At 36.1% G+C, this 23,534-nt stretch overlaps 1 protein-coding gene and 1 pseudogene across 1 annotated transcript in view; one reads left to right on the plus strand and one right to left on the minus strand.

Annotated features, from left to right (window-relative positions):
* Positions 1–23,534, plus strand: part of ALK (ALK receptor tyrosine kinase) — a 659,766-nt gene that overhangs the window by 11,314 nt on the left and 624,918 nt on the right. The gene's annotated exons all lie outside the window — the stretch shown is intronic.
* LOC106538246 (proteasome activator complex subunit 2 pseudogene) lies at positions 17,286–18,322 on the minus strand (annotated as a pseudogene).

Genomic DNA, 23,534 nt, shown 5'->3' on the forward strand with positions numbered 1-23,534 from the left:
CTCATGAGAATTTAAAATACATAAATATGTGTACATGCAGGGCAGTTCTGAGGGACCATTCTATTCCACCCAGATTCAAATGTATGATCTTAATTAAAGCTTAATTCCAGTGATCCCACTGGTTCTCAGTGTTCTGTGTGGAACCAGGGTTCAAAAAGCAATTTAAACATGAAGAAAACATAAAGAGCAGTTTCTGCTTGTCTTAAATTAATTCAGAATGTCATATCTTCTCCATTAGCTTTTTATTGTGGTTGACAGCTACCTCAACACTGACATAAGCTGTCTACCTGTGTAATACTGTAAATAAATGCAGTTATTTTTTTTCTTGTACTAATGGGGAAAGGTGGCAGAAAATCCTTGAAAACTTTTCTAGAGGCAAATCAGCATGAAAAAGAGGTTCCCTAGAGGGCATCTTGACTATTGAACTATCTCCTATAAGCTCAATATGTTTCAAAAGCAGAGCTGCTAATATGTTGTTTCAGATGCTCTAATTTGCTGAAACATCACCAGTTCCACATAATGTTCTGACTTGACGGTTTCATAAATGATTCATATAGGACTGAACTTTCTTTATACAAAAAAGCTGGCTTCAGAAATTCTAACTCATTTAAACCTTTCTTGTTTGGAAGAGAAGTTCCCATTGGGAAGCACCATAAGCATCTTTCTCCATTTAGTTAAAAGCCCAAATATTTCAGCAGCCAGGAAATGCAGATTCTGCCAAGTAAAATATTTTAAAATGTTATTAGTTACTTCTCTCTTCCTTTTTATAAACAATTTTCAGGAACAATAATTTATTTGACAATCTGTAGTTTTAAATCATGTTTGTAATCTGTCTGTATATAATTTATGAATGGCTCTGACATTTGGAGTTATTTGCCACATGATTTAGAAAATGATTTTTTAAATCTTTAACCTATTTATGGGAAGACCACTGGGTAAATTTATATTCAAAGTTCAAGATTTATAATGGTATGTGTTTGTTTTTGTTTACTGAATCATGTATTTAGAAACATATATCAATGATTCCAAAATTAGCATTCCTGAAATACAATTTTATAGTGGCCCAAATTTAATTCATTGTTAAACTTCCCAGCAACAATCTAATTTGCTATAATTTTGGTAAATAATAACATATTATGCAATGTAATAGCCAAGCTGGAGCTATGTTTAATATAAGAAAATTAAGGCACAGTTTCTTTAAAAGCGATTACTTTAGCTTTGGCTATTTTGTACATCTGTTTCTGAAACTTGGCAGGCTCTCTTGAGACTGTTTTATGTAAATATTTAGTAGAAATATAATTATAGCTGAACATCAACAAATGATGCATTCAGACAAAGTGTTTAGAGGATCGGAAAGTTGGGATCAATTTGTTTTAGTTTAAACTAGTTATATTCAGAAATTGAAATCTATGTTCTTTTGTCCAATGCAAGTTGGATACACTTCAATATAAAAAATATTCACTTGAATATTGCTTTATGGAAGTGTGGGACCATTTATTTCATTTGTTATTCCACAATATAATGTTAAGATAGTAAGCTAGACAAGATACTATATGCAAACCAAGGTACTGTATGTGTGTGTGTATATACATACACTTTTAAATCAGTGTTGATTTCTAGTAAATGCTCAGAGAAATTCTTTTTTCCAGAAGTGGTTACCGTTGCATGCTTCCTATAACTGAGAGAGAGAGAGACTATCCCAAAGTCACCCAACTGGCTTTGGGCTTAAGTTGAGACTAAAATTCATGGTCTCCTAATTTCTAACATTGTGAATGAACCATTACACCATACCTAGAAGTAAAAGGTAAAGGTAAAGGTTCCCCTTGCACATATGTGCTAGTTGTTCCTAACTCTAGGGGGGTGGTGCTCATCTCCATTACAAAGCCAAAGAAACAGCGCTGTCCGAAGACGTCTCCATGGTCATGTGGCCTGCATGACTAAACATTGACGGTGCACAGAATGCTGTTACTTTCCCACCAAAGGTGGCTCCCTTTTTTCTACTTGCATCTTTACATGCTTTTGAACTGGTAGGTTGGCAGAAGTTAGGACAAGTAATGGGAGCTCACTCCATTACGTGGCACTAGGGATTCAAACTGACCATCTGCTGACCTTTCTGATTGACAACTCAGCATCTTAGCCAGTGAGCCACCACATCCCTACAAGAACCTAGAAGTATCTTCCCCTAAATTTAGGATGATCTCTTTGACCAGCGATATGTAGAATTACACCAACGAGCAAGTGATAGAACTGGAAATGGAAATGGAACGTTTCATTTCCTCAAAGACTCTCTCAACTTTCTTTTTAATATATTGAGGAGTTTTCTTTTATATAAAGGAAGTTCAGGGAGAAAAATATTATGTCATAGGAGGTCATGCAAAGATGAAAAGGATCCATTCTGAAATGAGCCACATTTGTCTTTTCTCTGTAATTCAGAGAAATTTGTGGGAGAAAAATGTCAGGGAAGCATAAATGCAGATTTGATAAGTTTGACCTTTTTTCTTTTCAGAACAATAAATGTTGGAAAACTTAAAATGACAAGGTGGAATAGTAGAGTTATTTATATGGGAAGTACATTTTAAGACCTTCATACTGATATGATGCTCTTGCTAAACTTGGTATCTAGAAACACCAGTCTCACAATTAAATTCATTTGTACTATAAAACAAAATGACAACACACAGTATTTTAGTATTAATTATAACTTTATGAATGAACATTCTTATGTTGCTCACAAATGGAAGGAATCAGTAAAGACACCATAAAAATAGATTTACATAGATGAAATAATTCTCATCACCTCCTTCAATCGAGAATGCACAATTACACTGACCAGAAATATTCAGGGAGATAGAATTGATAATCAAACACAGCCAATCATAGCTTTCAAAAATACCTGGATATAGATAAGAATGGCTCAGAATAAGATAGGAATTATATGGAAAAATATGTTTCAACAGAAGGGTCTCATTTTGGGTGCTTCTTTCCCCAATAAAAACATATTGCTACAATGACTAAATGACGTTAAAACACCATAGCATAAAATTACATTAACAGATTAACAAAGTTGGAAGGGACTTTGTCTAACCTCCTTTGTCTAACAGGAGACCCTACACCATTTCTGACAAATGGCAATCCAGTTTCTTCTTGAAAGCTTCCAGTGATGAAGTCTCACGACTTCCAAAGGCAAGCTGTTCCATTAGTTGATTGTTCTCACTGTTAGAAAATTTCTCCTTATTTCTAGGTTAAATCTCTCCTTGATCAGTTTCTATGCATTATTCCTTGTCTGGCCTTCAAGTGCCTTGGAAAATAGCTTGACCCCTTCGTCTCTGTGGCAGCCCCTCAAATTTTGGAACACTGGTCTTCCCTGGTCCTTCTTTTCACTAGACTAGCCCTGCCCAGTTCCTGTAATTTAGCTGTAGAATGTTATTTGATTTATGAGAGTGGAAGTTCATTTTCTGAGCTTGCAGGTTGATTTCCAAATGTTTTGTTGCCAGGCTAGGTAACATCTTCATTGGAATTTCACTGAAGATGTTACCTAGCCTGATAATGAAATGTTTGGAAACCAACCCACAAGCTTGGAGAACAAACCTCCACCCTCATCCTACATCCGAGCTACAGATATTAGCCACTATCACAAATTGTTTCATTTATATTCAGTCTGTCTTTGATATATTTTAGAGCAACATTTATACATTTCTTATAGAGATTTTCCATTCAGACAATACTACAGAGCCTTACTTTGCTTTACTGATTATATCACAGCTTTGATCATACACTTCACAGGAAGTGAATCTTTGCTAAGGAAAGATTCTAATCTAGTTCTAATATAGCTGGAGGATGATAGTATATAGATGGGTAGCCTGTGCATTTTTCACATGGATGACAACCAATAATTTTATTCTTTTTATGCACAAATTATTTTAAATGCCCTCATGCGTCTTCATAATATGCAGCAGCATGCAATCTTGTAGATTTACCATTTTACTTTGTCTGCAGTTGTCAGTGAAAGATTTTTTTTAAGTTTCAAAACAAAATATGCATCCATTTTTGCTTTGATGCAAAGGGATGTGTGTGCCTATTTGTGTATGTGTTTTAGAATGCTTCTTCCTAGACGTGATAAAGATCCCTTCTTCATTCAAAAGGAATATCTGATTCATGTTAGAAATCAATTTTTTAAATTCAGGTTACTGTCTGTCCTGTTATTTGGAATTCCTTTAAGTGTATAGGTTGATAATGTAAATAGGTTTGTAAAATGTTATTTATCATTTGTTCTCTTGGCCCTTCATTAAATCAATGACAAGTTGATTCCTTATAGTCCTGTATTACATAACTTTTTTTCTTGATTCAACAAAGCTTAACACCAGTCTTAAATACAACCATTTCCACCTTAGAACATTAGGAAAGTGGTGACCTCACTATTCTCCATCCATTTAAAAGGCAGTGATTATATTTCAATGGGAATCTTGGTTGAGAATGCTTGGGCCTCTTTGGAGGACACTTATGCTAAGAATCATCAGCTCCACTAGTTTTCTTGGAATATTCAGCAGGTTCTGATAACTTCATCCGTGGCATTTTCATCAACTGTTTTTTAGGTTTTAATCTTAAAGAATCTAGTTAGCAATGTTTTGGGTCCTTTCTGATCAGGAAGGTTAAATAGAAATGACTGGGTGGTGTTACAACACTTTTGAAAGAGCAATTCCATTGCCTGGGAATACTTTTAAACTTCTTTCGATGCTGGCTGTAGCAAAGGAACATATTTGTCCAGTTATGTCTAATTCACTAGGTACAACTATGCCAGAGCCACTCAGATTTAGCAATAATTACATCCCAAATAATGGTGGGTTTCAAAATTTTTTAGAACCTCTTCTGTAGGTGTGGCCTGCTTTGTGGGAGTGGCTTGCTGGCCATGTGACTGGGTAGGAGTGGCTTGCCAGCCATGTGACTGGGTGGGCATGGCCAACTTATAAAATGTGGTGAAACTCACTTAACAACGCTCTTGCTTAGCAACCAAAATGTTGGCTAATAAATTCTGGCATTTGAAGCACACAAGTCTTAAAGCTGTCAAGTTACAAGACCCTTGCACCACTAACCCTTTAGAAAAAAAATCCCAGGGGTGTTCAAACTTGACAGCTTTAAGACTTGTGAACTTCAACTCCCAGAATTCCTTGTCTCGCTCTTCATCTTGATGATGTGCGGACGGGCGGGAGGAGGGAACTGGAACCGGTTCTAAACGGCACGGTAGATTTGTGGAACCTCTTCTATAGAAGAAGTTAGAACTGGCAGGAACCCACCCCTGATCCCAAAGGTGCTTTTTCAAAAGACAACTTTCTTTGTTTTCCCTTGAAGAGGTTTTTCGCTTCTCATCCAAGAAGTTTCTTCAGTTCTGTCTGAATGACAGACAATAGAAAGATTTATACTTCTTGCAGCCATCTGGTTATTAGCATTCTCTCTGAGAGTTGCTGAGACCACTTGGGCATTACCTGAATAGAGCAAATGGATGTAGAAACTTCTTTGAACTGCTGGAACTGTTCTAAATAAGAGATAGATGGTGTGGTATCCCTTCCCCTCTGTTGAGAGAGGGCTGTTTAATCTTAAGGTAGATGGTCTCTTTGATTCCTCTTTTAAACCAGCAGTACTCTCTGCTCAGAATGTGGACTTTGCTGACTTTTGTTGAACTCTTCACTAGTTCAGCATTGTTTTGAAAAGAACTGAAGAAATTGGTATTAAACTTTAAAATCCTAGAGGGCATGTGGCCAGATAATCTGTGGGATGATTATCTCTCTTGTTGAGGTTGTTAAGATCGCAGAGAGGCTTTTCTGAAGATAGCTTTACTTTATGAGGCCTTATCAAGCACTCTTTTGTGTTACTCCTAGTCAAGGGAAGAGTTATTTTGGATCCACTTCCCTCTTCCTTTACGAAACAGTTAAGGTACAATTTTACATCCAGACATATGGTGCTATTTTTAAAAATGCTTTTAGTAATTTTGCTTTAGTTTTTAATTACGTTTTTACTAAATTGCTTTTCCCCCCCTATTTGTGCTTACTGAGCAGGTTTACTCACAGAACATTGAAACTGCAATATCTATTAAAAACAACCCTGTGAGGTGGGTTGGGCTGAGAAAGAGTGGCTGACCCAAAGTCAGCTTCTAAAGCAGTAGTAGAGAGCACAATGTCCTCCCTTTGACATCTCCATGTTTCAGAGGTGGGTTCCTACCAGTTCGCACCTATTTGGTAGAACCGGTTCATCAAATCTACTGAACTGTGGACCCGGAAAGCAGGACACACCTACAGAAGAGGTTCCAAAACTTTTTGAAACCCACCACTGGTCCTTGGATATGATTATTCTACACTATCATGCTCATATTTATAAAACTCAGTGCCTGTGTGAAAGGTAAGGATGACTACTGCGTTTGTGGTGCAATCAGAACATTGCGTGTGTTGAAGTTGTTTTAACGCAAACCAAAGATGCCTTTTAAAAAACAAGTTTACATCATATTCTTATGCATGCCAGTGCTGTGTGAGAGGTAATTTAAGGTGGTTCTGACAAGTGTCGTCGGCATCTTCATATCCGGTCACATGGGTGGCAAGCCACTCCCATCCGGTCACATGGGCAGCAAGCCATTCCCACAAAGGAGGCCACACCCACAGAGTAGGTTCGAACAATTTTTGAAACCCACCACTGCCATGTTTCCTTCTATTTGACTTTAATTTTCAAATCCTTTCACATATAGAGAAAAGCAACAGAAGCAAGCTAGCCTATTTAGAAAAAAAAAGACAAACCAAAGCTGGAAGTTGTAGCTGGAATTATTTTTATGCAGCTTGAAGAGACAATGGGGAATTGGCGATAACTCTTTATATCCTGGCAAATGTATGTTATGAATTGTTACACTCAAAAAAAGGCAAGCATTCTTCCCACAGAAGCCATTATGTGACATGCCCATGATATGGTATCAAAGTTCTAGAAATAACTGCTGATATGTCAGAGAGCCTTGAAGGCTTGCCTCTTTGCCCAAGCCCTTGGTGAGAGTAAATTGAAGCCCCTTTTGGATAATTCGGTTTGCTTTGCCTGTGGCCCAGTTTGTGCTATCTTTTGTTTCTTGTTTTAATCATTGCACTATTTCATTGTTCTCAGTATTTTTTTATCAGTGAACTACCCAGTGTGTATTTTTATTGTAACGTAATGAAATAAATAAATACCCACTAGCCACAAAGAAAGAAAGAAAGGCTAGCCACAAAGAAAGGCTATTTCTATATTTGTGTATTGTTATTATTGCTATTGGTACAATGCCATTTATCTAATAGTAATAAAAGTATATTGTCCTAATCTTTGCAGTGACCCAAGTTCATGGATCGCAAAATTGATTTTCCCACTTTCTCAAATCTGGTGTTCTCCAGATGTGTTAGGTCTACAATTTCTCAGCACATCTAGAGATGCCAGGTTGGAAAAGTTATTTAGAAAAAATATATACGGACCTATATTTTAAAGTAAATAACCAAGGGAAATATGATCCCTAAAGTACTTTGGAATGTATCTTTGTCAGGTAACACACATAAGGGATTAAATTTCCAACTAAAAACACAGACTTCATGATTCAGCTAAAGAGTGATCATCTTCCATTGTCTTTCCACTTTAGCCATGTTCCCTCACTCAGCAGATATGAAAGTGTTAATTGAAAAAAAAAACCACTCACAATGTATATTATTCATTTCTGCAACATTTATGAAAGGCAGGATCATATCCATAATCAAAAGTGCCATGTTTTTCTCTCTATTGACTCAGGTGTTTGAATTAAATAGCTATTAACATCACGAAATAAACAAGCATCTTACACAGCCTGCATAAAATATTATTCTACAAATTAACCAGATGTTCCTTTGGGGAAAGTAAAAAGCTTTGCAAAACTTTTTAAAAAATTCAGTGTAATGACTATATCTTTTCTGAAATTTGATTGATGTCTTCTTCTGTTATATCTTAATTACTCAAATACTTTGATCACAAAATAATAAACAAGTCCATTATTTTGTTTTGCAGTGGGATATAGTACCAAGTGGTGAAATTAGTTTTTTACATTTCATCTACAACCCAACTAGATTTTAAAAGTAGTGCAGAGTGGATATTCAGAGTGAGATGACCAGCATATATATTTAGTAAAATAAAATAATAAATAATAAAATAAAAGTAAAATAAATCTGAGTCAATTTTTCCTAAGAATGAGGGGATCCACTGTCAGGAGAACCATAAGCATTTGTCTGTTATTTTCACTGACATTATTTTAATTAAGATGAAACAGAAGGCAAAGCAGGGTTTTACATCAGTGGTATAACCATTTTTTTTATTTCCAACATTTTTTTCTTTCACTGATGTGGTGTTTCAACTTCATCCCATCTGAGATATCCCATTTTTCCCTCTTTCTCTTCCTGAAAAATAAGTACTAGAATAAATACTATGGTACACATATTAGTAATAAAAGAAAATACAAGCAGAATAACAAAATATTTATAGTATGCATTTATTAACCAAGAAGAAGACATGAAAAGCATGGACATTAAATGTAGCCTTCTCCAACCTTAACTACTTCACTATCATTAGCACCCTTTCAGTCAGGAGACCCCTTTGAGGACCCCTGGCATTTCTCTTGAGACATAAAAATAAGACCAGAGAAAGTTATAATCCAGAAATGTTGAGGACGTGGGAGACCTTAGGACAAAGAGTACCTTAAAATCCAAATTTATATCTATCCTTAAACTCTTCCCCCCACCCTCCTGGATTGTGTGTCTGTGTGTGGAATGGATAATTATGGGAGTGATTTACACAATTTTTAAATGATAGTCTTGATTAATGAGCTAGTAATCAATTTAGCACTGATTTTATTGTTACATTTCTGAATGGAAAACAGCTTGAGGAATTATCTGTGCATTTAAGCTTTAATTTAGTCTTCAGTTCTAAGTTCCATTATCTTCAACGGAGCTATTGTATTGAGGATTGCAATCTTGAAACTACATTTGTATATTTGTTTGTTTATTCTAAGAGCCCATATTTGTTTTTCTGAGAGGGATCTCAAGATGGGAAATAAAGAGAATCTCTATGTTTAAAACAATAACTTTAAACTTCTTATTTGTACAATTATTTAAAAATCAAAACAATTTTTTATAAAGTAAAAGTTAATTATTAAGGCTTCTCCTTGGATTTGATTCCCCCCAAAATTGCTTTTGAGCACTTGAGGCATAAACATAGAACTTGAATCTGCTTAAAATTCCCTAGAGCAGTGATGGCTAACCTTTCTGGTGCCGAGAGCACAAAGCATGTATGCATGTGTGTGAATGCATGCGCACATGCACCAATCCCCAAAATGCAGTGTGAGTCCCCCTGTGCATGTTTTGGCTTCCAGGTTGGTGGAGGAGGCTTTTCAGGCCCAAAATGGGGTTCAGGGGTGGGGGCTTGCGAACTCCTCGGTTTCTCTCCCCAGTGCACCCTGGCTTTCTCCTCCATTCTTGCCATGGAGAAGCACATGCAGAGGATGACACCTGTGGAGATCGGGGAAGTTTTCTCCTGCATTCCTGCAGGAATGCAGGAGAAAAGTAGGGCACACTGGGGGAAGAAAAGTAGGGCACACGGGGAGGTAACTGCAGAGATCGGTGAATGCTCTGCACATGTGCGGCAGAGACCCAAAGACCAGCTAGACGGTGGGAGGCATGAGTATGCGCGCTGAATCAGGCTGGGACTATGACTGGCATGCCCACAGAGAGGGAGCTGCATGCCACCTGTGGCACACGTGCCATAGGTTCACCATCCCGGCCCTAGAGCAATCACAGGATTTGTGTGGCAATGAAAGCAACCCTATGATTCTTTTCACAAATAAAAATAAAAATAAAGCAACTCTATGATTGAAGGAAGAGGGGGAAAACTTTGCTTTAAGAAGTTGCAGACAGGTGCTTTTCCACAACTCTATGATCTTTGGAGCACCTCTCTGGAACTGAACCCAAAGCATTACATTACAAACCATTAACTAAAAATGTGAAAAAGCACTTGGGTTATTAAAACATTTAATCAACCCTCCCCACAAAGAGAATAGTATTATACTTGACAAACTTCTGTTTGAAGAATATTTTGTGGTTATATGCAAAGAGGATGCTAAGTATTGGCCAAGGTAGCTCATCCTTTAGGGCTCCAGACATCAACACTATGCCATGCTATTTGTTTAACTGTCAGATTGGGATCAGAATCTTATCGTGTTTTCAAAGTACATCACTACTATATAGTCATTTTTATTAAAAAAAAATAAGATATTATATTTTTCAATGGAATAAAACTTCTACATGCAGACTCATTCATGAATCAGTGTACATCCCATCAGCTGTTTTGAAGAACACCAATTACCAAGCCAATGCTGCAGAATGTTGACACCCATCCAAGTTAAACATGTTCTTAAGCACATATAAACATGAGTCTTAAGCACATACATATTCATTATATCTTTCTATTCTTATTTTTTTTAAAGTCCTTGGAATGTATAAAGGCTGTGAGTACTGTGGAAATTTTTCTACTACTGGTTTAAAATCCTCTCATTTTGAAGTATAATGAAAGTAGCGTTAAGTTATAAAATGTGAATCAATAACACTTTATTGATTGTTATGGGCAGATGTGAATTCTGCAAACTGTCTTGTGAATGACTTACAAGTACTGAATTTTGTCACCAATTCAGATAACAAGTTTTGTTTTGGGAAGGATTGCAAAACAATAGCTGACACATAGATTCTAAAGAGAAATATCTTTAGAAAACATAACCCAAGGAGGGACCTTAAATAAACAAACATGTAGAAAATATTTTATGCCTAAAGGCATAACTGTTATGCCAAGTATGGATGAGATAACTGTCACCCATCAACTCTGGCATGCAGCTTTTGTGTTCCTTTGTTTTTGAGAAATAGTTGTGATTTTTAGCCTATAAAACAATCCTATTTCTGTACCACTTCCCTCTTGTAAACCTGATGGTGCTTTATGACAGAACAATGCAATAAATTAACAGTAGCTTAAAAACAGTAAGACAATAGCATAGTTATTTAAAAGGTGTGGGGATTGAAAGACAAAAGCAGAATAAAACCATTTAACTAATATTAATCCTGGAAAGGCTTGCCAGAAAGACATTGAAGGACATTAATTGTGGTTGAAGTGTTTTGTGGGTTTGTTGTTTTCTCTCTCTCCTGAGAGCAGGAATCTAACCTGAGCAAGGATTAGTGAAGCAGGTTTCATAACAATAACAGAAAGGGGATTTATTTCCAGCAAATACGTGCTAGGAATAAGCAGAGACTAACACCTAGCTAACTATATCCTTCCATGAAATATTCAGATAGCATGGGCTCTGTGGTGTGTGTGCCTGGAAAGCAAGATTAGTAATCCTTTGGACAAAGAGCAGCCAGAGTGAATGACCACAATGGACACAGAGTTAAACCTTAACTCCCCATCACTACCAATTAGATCAGTAGATCATAAGGCACTAAAAAAATTAGTCTTGTTGGATTTGTTACCTCCAACAGAAACAGAATCTATGCAATTGAAGGAAAATGGGAATGATCCCCTTTTTCTGATACTTTTCCCTAAAAGAAATATTTCACATACATTTTCAATCAATACGAAGTATATCAAGATATTGTTTTGCATGGAACACAATTGATGCTACAGTGGTTACAGGCAGCCATTGGTTAAAATATATTCAGAATAAACCTGGGTTTTCAACATTGGCAACTTTAAGGTGTATAATTTTCAACTCTGACTGTCTGGGGAATGAATGGCCATTGAAGACCACACATCTCAAGTTTGCCAAGGTTTATTGGAATGAATTGTTCTAGGTGGAAATTTAGTTCTTATTAGCTGGCCAGATCCTACAGCGTCTTAATAAGGAATAGCGTTTTTACTGGTATATTCTGGAATTATAACTAATTAAAAAATGTGGCTTCATTTCAAATGTAATGCCTAAAGTTCTCTGAATAGTGCTGGGTATGTCTTTTTGGAGATAATTTTTTTTTTGGGGGGGTAGTATGTCCACCATATGCAACCCTCCCCAAAAAAACACATACATGGCAGATTGTTCCTTAACTTTCATGGCATTTCCAGCATATATGATTTGTCAATTTTGGCAATTATTGATGACTTTTTACCATCATTATATATTCCTATTTCACAAGGGTGTTTTGGATAGATGGAGAAGTTCTATGTGGAAGAATAATTAAAACCTTTTATTTTAGGGAATTCAGAGTTTTGTTTTTCTAAATAAATGCTCTTTCACTGTTCAAAATAGTTAGTTATGTATAATGACATTTGCATATTTGCTATGGAATGCTATAAAAGAATCTGATATTGCATTCTAGAGTACAAAAATTTATGGCCATTAACCATGTACAAAGAGCTCTCAAAATAGAATTCTTTATTGGCCAAGTGTGATTGGACACACAAGGAATTTGTGTCTTAGTGTACATACAAGCAACAAGTGATAAATCATGATCATAATCATAAAATACAATAATTATAAATCATAAGATACAAACTCAGTGATGATCATAGGATATTAAATAAGTATGCAACATAAATAATAATAGGATATTAAATAAAGACAACCAACATAAATAATGAGATACAAACAACAAAGTTATAGCCATAAGAAGCTAAGAAAATAGGTAATAGGAAAGATGAAAAGATGAAAAGGATAATAGGTAACACAGCCTTACTAGGTAGTTTGACATAAACAGTGTTGTGGGAATTAGTTGTTTAGCAGAGTGATAGCATTTTTGGGGGGGGGGAAACTGTCTTTGTGTCTGGTTGTTTTGGCATAGAAAGCCTTGTAGCATTGAAAGAAGAAGTTGAAACAGATTATACCTAGGATGTGAGGGGTCTATAGATATTTTCACAGCCCTCTTTCTGTCTTGTGCAGTATACAGGTCCTCAATGGAAGTCAGGCTGGTTGCAATTATTTTTTCTGCAGTCCTAACTATCCGTTGAACTCTGTGTCTGCCTTGTTGGGTTAAAGTGACAGACTCAATAATTCCTTTATATCATCAACTCCTTGGGCAGTCTGAGTTTTCTGGATTGGTGCAGGAAGAACATTCTTTGTTCTGCTTTTTTGATGACATTTTTGACAGTAGGTATTCATTTTAAGTCGAGATATTATAGAACCTAGAAACTTGAAGGTCTCTACTGTTGATACTGTGTTGTCTAGCATTGTAAGAGCTGGTAGAATAGGAGGGCTTCTCCTAAAATCTATGATCATCTCTACAGTTCTGAGTGTATTCAGTTCAAGATTGTTCCAGCTGCACCAGAGGCTAGTTGTTCAACTTCCCATCTGTACACAGATTCATTGTTGTGTCTCTGAATCTGCAGTGAGTGAATAAATAATAACATAGCAAACTCATATCAATTAATATAGATATGTAAATGGGACATCCTGAATAAAAAAAAATCTTATTTACTCATGATTCTAAATAGCTGCCTGTTGTGGCCCAGCAAGATCCGTTTGAGCTGCTGATGGATTCGGATAGCGAGGAACCCTCTGAGTCTGCTATGGAAGATGTGGAGGACCCTGGACAGGGTTCAGACTCAGAGCAGGGACCAGAGATGCTGGTTGGCCACCAGAAAATGCCTGAGCCATGGAGCAGTGGAGAGGACTCAAGGCAGTTTGTTCCTGACGCCAGGCAAAGAAGGGCAGAGAAACGGCAGCAGCAGCTGCGGAGGCACACTCTTAAGAGATAATCAAGCCTAGGTGGTTGTGGCTTGGCCCCTCCCAAGAGAGTATATAAGTGAGAAATTGGGAGGGGTCCTTTTGCAGGACACAACTGTTTGTAACAGTCTTGAGGAACTCTTGTGTGGTCTGTTTTGTATTTCCATTCTGTTTGGTTTGGGTTGCTGTCAACCCTTCTTGCATGAGAGTGTTGTCTGGGCTTTCAGCCAACGGAGTTGTAATTCCTGTGATTAAAGAGCGGCAAATAGACAAGCCTGTGTCTGCGTTATTCACAGGCCAGATGGGGGGTCAGAACAGCTGCCTATGAGAAAGTTACATCTAATTTATTTAACACACTTGTTCTGTGAATAAATAAGAATATTCCTACGCTCTTAGAATAAAAAAATTAAGTCAAAACATAGCAATTGAAATAAGGATTAAAAGTATCATGTATGTCATAAAAGCAATGCTATCACTCAAATGTCATTCTAAGATCAAAGTGGTTTAGTTTTGAAATCTCAGTTATAAAACTCACAGATTTGGGGCTAGTGATGCCCCACTCGAACAGAAAGATGGATAGCAGACATCATCTGTCTGTCTGTCTGTCTGTGTCTGTCTGTATATGAAAATTAGATCTAGACCAAATCAAGCATCAGGTTTAAAACTTTTTATTACAATAGAAATTTGTGTGTAGTTTTGTCTCCAACAAAGGCATGTGGAGAAATAATTTAGCATTCAAATGTTGAAAACTAAAAAGGTATTTTGCTGCAGTTTCCATCACAATATTGCTTATAATATAAATTATACTGCACTATTACAGTTCACAGCGTACTAATTTTGAACTGATTGATAGATAAATAAAGCAGAATTTGTTTTGGCTAGGCAACACACTTCAGGAATCATAGGATAGGTTCCTAATTTTAATTCTGTGGCAGTGACTGATATAATAGTGAAAGCTGTCAGCAAATATGCAAAAAAAATCTCAAGATTGTAAGCAGGAGCGCTGCCAGCAATAAGAAAAGCAGGGTGGTAATCAGATGTGGAATTCCTTATCTTGAAGAAGCACAGCTTAAACGATGGCAGTAGTGAGAGATAAAGCAAAAGAGGCGATGAAGGTAAGGATGAACAGAGCAATATCTTCTAAAGAATTGGAGCAGAAGACCCATGTGAAAAAGCTATTGCTGAGGAAAGATTCCTGCACTGCCAAAAGTGAGTCTCTGCCAGGTTCTGGACAGGAGTGATAGGAAAGATAAATTAAAAAGAATGGCTGTATGCCTACTTCAAGACTTTTCATCTTAATACGAAAATATACAGTATATTCAGTAGTGCCAAATCCATCCTGAAATGCTCAGATTTGAAGAGGCAGAGTTTGCCACATTACACTGGCAAGTTGAAATCTCTTCCCTTGTTCAAACTGATGAATTTCAAGTTTTACTTGAGAGTTGTACAAGCAATCCAAAAACTAGTTGAAGCTAGAAGCTAATTGAATCGTGGATTTCTTCTCCGTGTTTCTCATTCCTCCACCCCAACAATAGTCCTCAGAATCTGTTTACTGCAACAATTTTTCTTCCAGATTACAATCTCCATCATTCTTAGCCAGCAAAGCTAAAAAGAGGACAGAGATTGGGCAATACTACTTGAAAGGATACTAGTAGTATTCATTTTTTTTTAACATTAGTATCCATGTATTTAAATTAGAAATTTAAGAAAAGAATGCAACTAAGGAAAAGGTAATGCAGGCATTCTTAACTTATCACCAGTCACTTAGGAACTGTGAAGTTACCGATCCCCAAAAGCTCATTATAACCCAGATTTGAAGTTTCAATGTAATAGCAATAGCAATAGCAGTTAGACTTATATACCGCTTCATAGGGCTTTCAGCCCTCTCTAAGTGGTTTACAGAGTCAGCATATCGCCCCCACAGTCTGGGTCCTCATTTCATCCACCTTGGAAGGATGGAAGGCTGAGTCAACCTTGAGCCGGTGAGATTAGAACCGCTGAACTGCAAATAACAGTCAGCTGTAGTGGCGTTCGGTACTCCACCCTAACCACTGCGCCACCTCGGCTTTTATGTCCACCCATAGTGATCATTTTTAAGAACCTTGGCTACTGCCCATATTTATGACTGTTTGCAGCACTCCATGGTCATGTGACTGCTATTTATGATGTTTTTGCTGGAAACTGAATTGTATTTCCAGTTTGACAAAAACTTTCCCATAATGAACAATGGGCTCATCACACCATTCATTTAACGGCAGCTATGTTTACTTAATGACCACCACAAAAAAGGTAGTAAAATCAGATCTGCTCATGTGGTGAACTGCAGCTTTATGACTATCACAATGTAGATTCAGTTATAATCATAAATTAAGGACAATCTATACAATACAAACTTGGGCCTCACTGTTAGTGCGTCATCTTTTCAATTTTAGATTTCCATTACTTCAGTCATTTCTCTTAAGACACTTTAACACATTTTACATGATTTATACTGATTAAAGATTGTATGGATTAAATTAAATATTTAAATACTAAATATTAAAGATTGAATGGGATAATAATGTCTGCTATCTGTATTTCATTGACAACATTTTTCTTAGCATTAATCGTCCCATTTCAGAGTCTTATCATAGTTACAATAACATGACAAATTGTAAGTTGTGTATCATTTGAATAAATACTTCACTTTTCCTTTAATTCAAACTATTTGCAATAGTCCAGTTGGTTTCAGTGGTCAGAAGGACCAGATTGAATTCCCCCAGTGCATAGTTGAGAGAAAGGGATTATAAATCCCTGCTGTGAGCATAGCCCACATGAAAATGATCTCTCCCCAGAGCTACTAAAATTCACTGATGAAATCTTTAATCAGCGTGAATAAATAAATCGATTAATTAATTACATTAGATTGTTATTTCATCTATATTACTTTTAAGTAATTCAAGGTGGAGAACATACCTAATAGTAATTATCCCAAATGCTAATAATAATTTTAATAGAAACTTTAGGAAATCTAGGGTTAACACACCATGTTGAGGAAGGGAACTTTACTGGACAGATGGGAAAAATGCTTGCTCTAGTTTCTCTCATCACAATTCCAGTTCCGAGAAAACATATTATTTCATATGCTTTTACACGTACCGTTTATGACTGGTAATTGTAACAAGATTAACACCTTGCCTTGTTATTCTGCTCTGTGTTTATGAACAGGGGTATGCCTTTTACAAAACTCAGTCTATGCATTGATAGTTATTCAGTAGTATTTCCATAAGTCCTTTTTCTGCTGTCTTCTATCCTACTCACTTCTTTTTTTTTTTATTGAAACATTTTATTTGGTTACCCTCTTTGCTTCTTTCTCAGACATCTCCCTCCTTCTGGGTTCTAAATATCTCAGATCTCTTTCTAACCCTGTATTTTTATGTTCTCCCGACACCCTCAAAAAAGAGACAGAAAAAGTTGCAATGAGTTTCCCCTGCAAGGAAGGGTTCAGGGATTCTGGCAAATTGTGTCATTAGCACAAAGAGACTGTGAACCCATACAGGACTCCTTGCCTGTTTGCCCTTTAATGTTTTTTTCCCTGTTAGTACATGGACAGCTTCTCTTTGCCCTTTGGATTGGTCAATGTCTCCAGGCTTTTGCTTAGAATGTGGTACAGCTCAGTATAAAATCCATGGATATCAAGCAACATGATCTGCATTTCTTGGTAAATGGCTTCGTCATGTTCATGAACCAAACACTGGTAATCCATCATGTGAGTCAGAGGTGGGTTCCTACCAGTTCGTACCTATTCGGTAGAACCGGTTCGTCAAATCTACCGAACCGGTTAGAAGAGGTTCTACCAGTGGACCTGGAAAGCAGGCCACACCTACAGAAGAGGTTCCAATTTTTTTTGAAACCCCCCACTGCCCCCCCACAGAGACAGACAGACTGACACAGAGAGAGAGAGAAAGAGAAAGAAAGAAATAAATAGAAAAGAAAAAATAAAGAAAAAGAGTGAGAGAGAGAGATGAAAGAAAAAAAGAAAAAATAACAAAGAGACAAAAGGAAGGAAAGAGAGAGAGAGAGAGAGAGAGAGAAAGAAAGAAAGAAAGAAAGAAAGAAAGAAAGAAAGAAAACACATGGCTGGCAAGCCACTCCCACCAGGTCACATGGCTGGCAGGCCACTCCCACAAAGGAGGCCACACCCACAGAGTAGGTTCCAAAAAATTTTGAAACCCACCACTGAATTGTGAGTGTCTTTGAAGGCCTTGGCAACTGCATCTTCACACTCCAGAAAATATTTAGCAATGGTGGTTGGAAAGCTTCAGCCTTAGTCTTGAGAGCTGTGATATGTTCCAGCACTTTCTCCTGAACCGCCACCTGAAGTCGTTGCTATCCTCAATTTTGGGGATCATGAACTGGATCCAGATTGTGACCAACATGCATTTTTCTTTAAACTCACAAATTTCAGGTTTCACACGATCCAGAAGTGAAATGAGAACCTCGTTTCCTTTCAGGTAGCACATTTTGAAGCTTCTTTTTCCTCTTTTTCTGTAACCATCTTGTCTTCTTTGGGTGGGGTTGGGGGTCTGGAATAGGGATCTCCAAAGGAGCTTTAAGAGTGGTCAAATCTTGAACGTTTAGTGAATTTTAAATATTTAGATATCTACTCACTCCTATCTACATTTTACATTTTACAGGCATTCTCTTTAGGAGCTCTTCTGTCCAGTTCTTCAGATTTTGAACAGTGTATAAAAGGACCTCACGTTTGACTCTGCATTTCTTTTTGCACCTTCTTATAACCAATAACATCTGCTCACAAAAAATGGGAAGATTAAATGCATTACGTATATTCTAATGGAGACACACATTATATTTTATTGTATAAATAAATTTAATATTTTAAATGGAGCAAGCTGGTGCTGGTACAGTGAGAAGTGTCGCTATCCAAGATTCATTTCAAGAATATCATTTATAAAATAAATATGTGATGTAATGAAAATTATACACAAAAAGTGATGTGATGAAGTTCAGGCTGGAAGGAAATCAAATTAGAATTTGTTAAGGAAGAAAAGGTAAACTCGGGAGTTTTAGCCAACTGGAGACCTTTTCAAGCTGTGCTCTTGGCAAGATTGAAAAAAGTATTATAGTAGTTTATAAACATTCAACTAAAAGTCAGAGGTGACAGTCAAGGCTCTTGTAAAGGTGAAAAATAAGAGAGACTCATTTATGTCCCAATATACTTCAAAGCCAGACAGTTAGAATGCTAGTTGAGTAAAAGGATCAAAAATGAGTTTGTGAAAAGCGATGAACTTTTGTGAAGTGCGAGTGATAAGGTGCTTGAATAAATGTTGTTCACTTTTTCATTCTAGGCAATATTGGACAAGTATAATCAAATTTGACTTCACTTGACTTTCTCTAACCTTCATTGATTTCCAAAAGCCATCTGTGGATTTGCTGATATAACACTGCTATGCTTTGTCTTATCCAAACAAAACTAGACAGGTACAAGTTCTCATTTATATTTTTCTGTAATTGACCCAGATACAACTCACATATTTCTTACTCATGTCCCTTATTAGCTATATGTATCAATCGTAGCAGGCAACAAGTCAGTTTTAAGTTGTGAGAATGAAAGGTTCTGATCTGTCTTTGTTTGCCCTGATATATTGGAATGAAAATCTGAAATTAGCAATAGAGTTAAAGTTAGTAAATAGATAATTAATAAAAAGAACCTAAGTAAATATTTTTACTATTTTACACAAGGACTTCCTTTATTTAGGAATTTTCTGCTATTATTCTGTAACCTTGTGATGGATAATAGCTAATTGCTCATCCTTCTCAGGAATGGTCCCCAATGAGCCAACATAGTAGGAATTGGGGGAATGGGAATCTGAAAGGTACCAAGTTATTATTTTTGTTGCTATTATTTGGGGAAAAATAGAATAAAAAAGTATTATTATATTAAAAAATAGCCAACAAATCTAAAGAAGCATATTTGAAAAATACCTATAAACTTTCAAACATTTTAAAGATGCTGTATGTCTCTCCAAACTGAACTGGAAGTAATTCATTAATCAAACATTGTCTACTGTATGCAGATAATAAATAATGGCCCAATTTCATTTTTTTAAAAAAAAATCTTTGTTATGTTAATTTTGCAATCAGTGCAATATATATATATATACCATAGAGCCAACAGACAATTTTATTTAGTTTTCCAATATTTTGCAATAAAAATAATAGCCAATACTAAAGCAACATTATTATTGTCTGTTCATTCAATAAATATCAGCTGAGTATTTTCCATTTTCCAACGATTTAGGTTCTAAACAAGAACCTAAATAATAAGAAATCACGCTTGTATCTTTAGCAGTGGTTGGCTCTAGCCAGCTTTACTGCTGGTTTGCTCATGTGCTTGTTTGGTGTGCACCAAGTGTGATTGGATATGCAGCAAAGACAAGGAATTTGTCTTTGGTGCATATGCTCTCAGTGTACATAAAAAATACAAGATACATTCATCAAGAATCACAAGGTACAACACTTAATGATAGTCATAGGGTACAAATAAGCAATCAGGAAACAATCAATATCAATATAAATCGTAAGGATACAAGCAACAAAGTCACAGTCATACAGTCGTACGTAGGAGGTGATGGGTGATAGGAACGATGAGAGGACTAATAATTATAGTAATGCAGCCTTAGTGAATAGTTTGACGGTGTTGAGGTAATTATTTGTTTAGCAGAGTGATGGCATTCGGGGAAAAAAACTGTTCTTGTGTCTAGTTGTCATGTCTAAAGTCAGTGGTGTTCATCTGCTAAATTTAAAATGTCAAATATTTGATGAACACACTTCCAAAATGTTAGTGGTAGAGATTTTTTTTCACTACTATTTTGATGGCTTGATTTATATTCATTAGGAAATATAGATAGTAAAGTAACTAAATAATTTGATATTTGTTGGAATAATTGTATTCACAAAGACTTTTTTTACTTTTGACCACCACCAATGGTCAACTAATTCATAGTTGTTGCAAAACCTTAGTTCCAGGACACAGAACATTAGGGAATACACGACTGTGCCATTTTTTTCTTCAGAATACATCAAAGTACAGGTTCAATATGTGATACTTTTCTGGCAAAGTAAATGTTTTTTAAAATATAAAGTAATTCATCATGTTCTGGACATAGTAGTTAAGACTTTCAAGGGAACTTGTCATAGTACAATAGTTTTATATAACCTTAATAAGATTTTCTATTATTAAATAAAGTAGATATATAGCTTTCTTCAAATATTGTTCATAGTCTTGACTGCTGTGATCTATATATTTTAGAAAGAAATCATTAAACTTGACTCATTTGAAACCTGGTCGGCATTTATGTCTCTGCTTTTTGCAAAATGGAAGTTGAAAATGGAAGAAGTCATAAGCACACCCATATCAGTCTGAATTGTGAGGAATCGTCAATCCTCATGATTGTCTGAGAATTAACTTTATCCTTTTTGTTTGTCATTTTTTTCTACCACACCAAATGTGGTCCTGTTTCTTCAGCTTTTGCACATTATGTTATTGATAAATGGATAGACAGATAGATGGAGTCCTAATTCCCCAAACATTCTGTTGGGTTGAAAATAATAAAACTTACTTGCTAATGTTTATTTCTTTGAGATATAATTTGCTTAATCAATTCATTTCTCAATCTTGTTCACCTCCAACTGAATCTCATATCTTATCCTCTTTTGCTACATTCACTGAACAATGTAGAAACTGTCAATATTCATTTTTTCTGCTTCCCTGATTTTTATGGGGTTGATCTTCTGAGCAAGTTTTTATACAATATTCAGTTTAATCTAGATTTAACTATAAATGTCTTGGTCAGCCACTGGAGGAAGAGGTTTAAAAAATGCATGCTTTTGTTAATGCATTTTATTCTTCCAAATGCTTCTATAAAGAGCCATTCAAGCATTTTTGCTGGAGGGAGATGTAAAACTGTGCTGCATGCTTCCTTGTGAGTAATTACGTGAATTCACTTCTCTGTTTGCACTTCATCTGTAATTACAAAAACAGGTCAGATGTGAGTAGTCCAGCTGTTTTCCCAATACTTCATGTAATCTACAATGCCTGGAATAATCTCCATTAAAATTCTTGCTGCTTTCAGCAATTTAAACACCAAAATTGGTTTCCTTTGCATCTGTAGGTGATAATTTTATCTATGAGTGGATGAGAGGGGTGGCAGATGTGGTGAGGATTTTGATGGTATAATATATTTCTCCTGTTTGGTAGTATTATAATCATTGCTTGTCCAAGTAATACTGAGGTGACAAGAAAAATACAATTTTGTATTATTTCATTTTTTATGAAAATACCTGCCTAAGGAAAACTATCATGCTGTGCTTCCTCTTTGATTATAAATGTATGACAAATCATTGAGTGAAAAGAGTACAGCAGTCATGTAACGGGCTGTTAACTTGTAGCTCTCCATAAGGAAATGACAATTCTGAAAACATTTGATTTCTGTTAGATGAACTTCAGAGCCCTGAAGAAACAAGCCTCAATAGCAGAAAAGAAAAGAAAAAGATTGCTGAAACTGATGAACTAGCTCAGAGAAATAAATAGCCATTAAAAATATGAGACTAATGCTGATCGTTTTTGGTATTTGATTTATTTGCACACTGCAGAGTTTTATTTTTCATTTTCAAAAATCCTGAAGCAGGGTCACAGCCTAGTTATCAAGCTAGAAAGATACAGAAATGATTCAGCAACCTTGGTTGGGTCAGAATACTCCGTGTCCAATCAGCTTAGGTAAATATGACCCAATTATGTGTATTCCACAAATAATTATGATTCATCAGCTACGTGTGTCACAGACTACCTTTGAGGAAAGGAAAGTACTAGACTGAGCAATCTCTCCAGCCTAGGTTCTATTGAACTCCAATAGCTTTAGCCAGAATGATTAATGGAAAGAAATAGCACAAGCTGCAGTTCTATAATACCTATAAAGCAACAGATTTTCTACTCATAGAAAAGAGTTTTGTATTCTTCATGCAATGTATCATAACAAAACCACACTATATTCTATCATTGCTAGTCCCCAAATCCCCATTGCTTTTCCTTTTCCTTTATGCAAATAAGACTGATCCTTCAAGATAAGGTTCATTTTTAATTTTACATTGCAATATTTACTGTAATTTTTCTCTGAGTTACTTTCAGACAACTAGAACTTATCTCAGAGCTGTCCTCCATGCCCCTTCAATGACTCAAGGAAGTGGGCACTTCCAACTACTTCGGGAATAACTGAGTCAACTATATTGATTCTAGCTGGAAAACCTGGTTCTTAAGGTATCTAGATGCAAATAATATGAAGCTCTACAGGTCATAAGCCAGTCATTTGAATTGTACTTATTACTCATGTATTAGAAAACTCATGCATAGCCCATAGCACAAGAATAATATGCTTCAACTACTAAATATAATGGTGTATTTTTCATAAAATTAAGTTTCCATATCTAAAGCACATCTTCATTTATCTAGGCTGGTAAAGAGGAGGGCATGAATTATTGTGACTAGGTCATCCTTTCCCAGATAGGACCACAAATGGCACAAAAACTGGAATAGAATAAATCTCTCCTTGCCAGCTATTTCCTAAAGTTGTCCAGGAAACAGTACTTATGAGTCAAGGTGACAAGTCATGAACCTTCAAAGGTTTGGAGAAGACTTCTATTTAGAGAAAACACAGGGGAAGACAGACAGATACACAAACAGCCATAAACGTTTGCCTGCTTTCTCCCATCCAATCCTTGAAGGTATCCAGACACCTGAACAAGGTGCCTAGGCTATCAGTTGACAACT

This window comes from Thamnophis sirtalis, unplaced genomic scaffold (genome assembly GCF_051295495.1).
Source record: "Thamnophis sirtalis isolate CommonGarterSnake01/CBP01778 unplaced genomic scaffold, rThaSir2_p1.2 scaffold_6, whole genome shotgun sequence".
In the NCBI taxonomy this organism is placed as follows: Eukaryota; Metazoa; Chordata; class Lepidosauria; order Squamata; family Natricidae; genus Thamnophis; species Thamnophis sirtalis.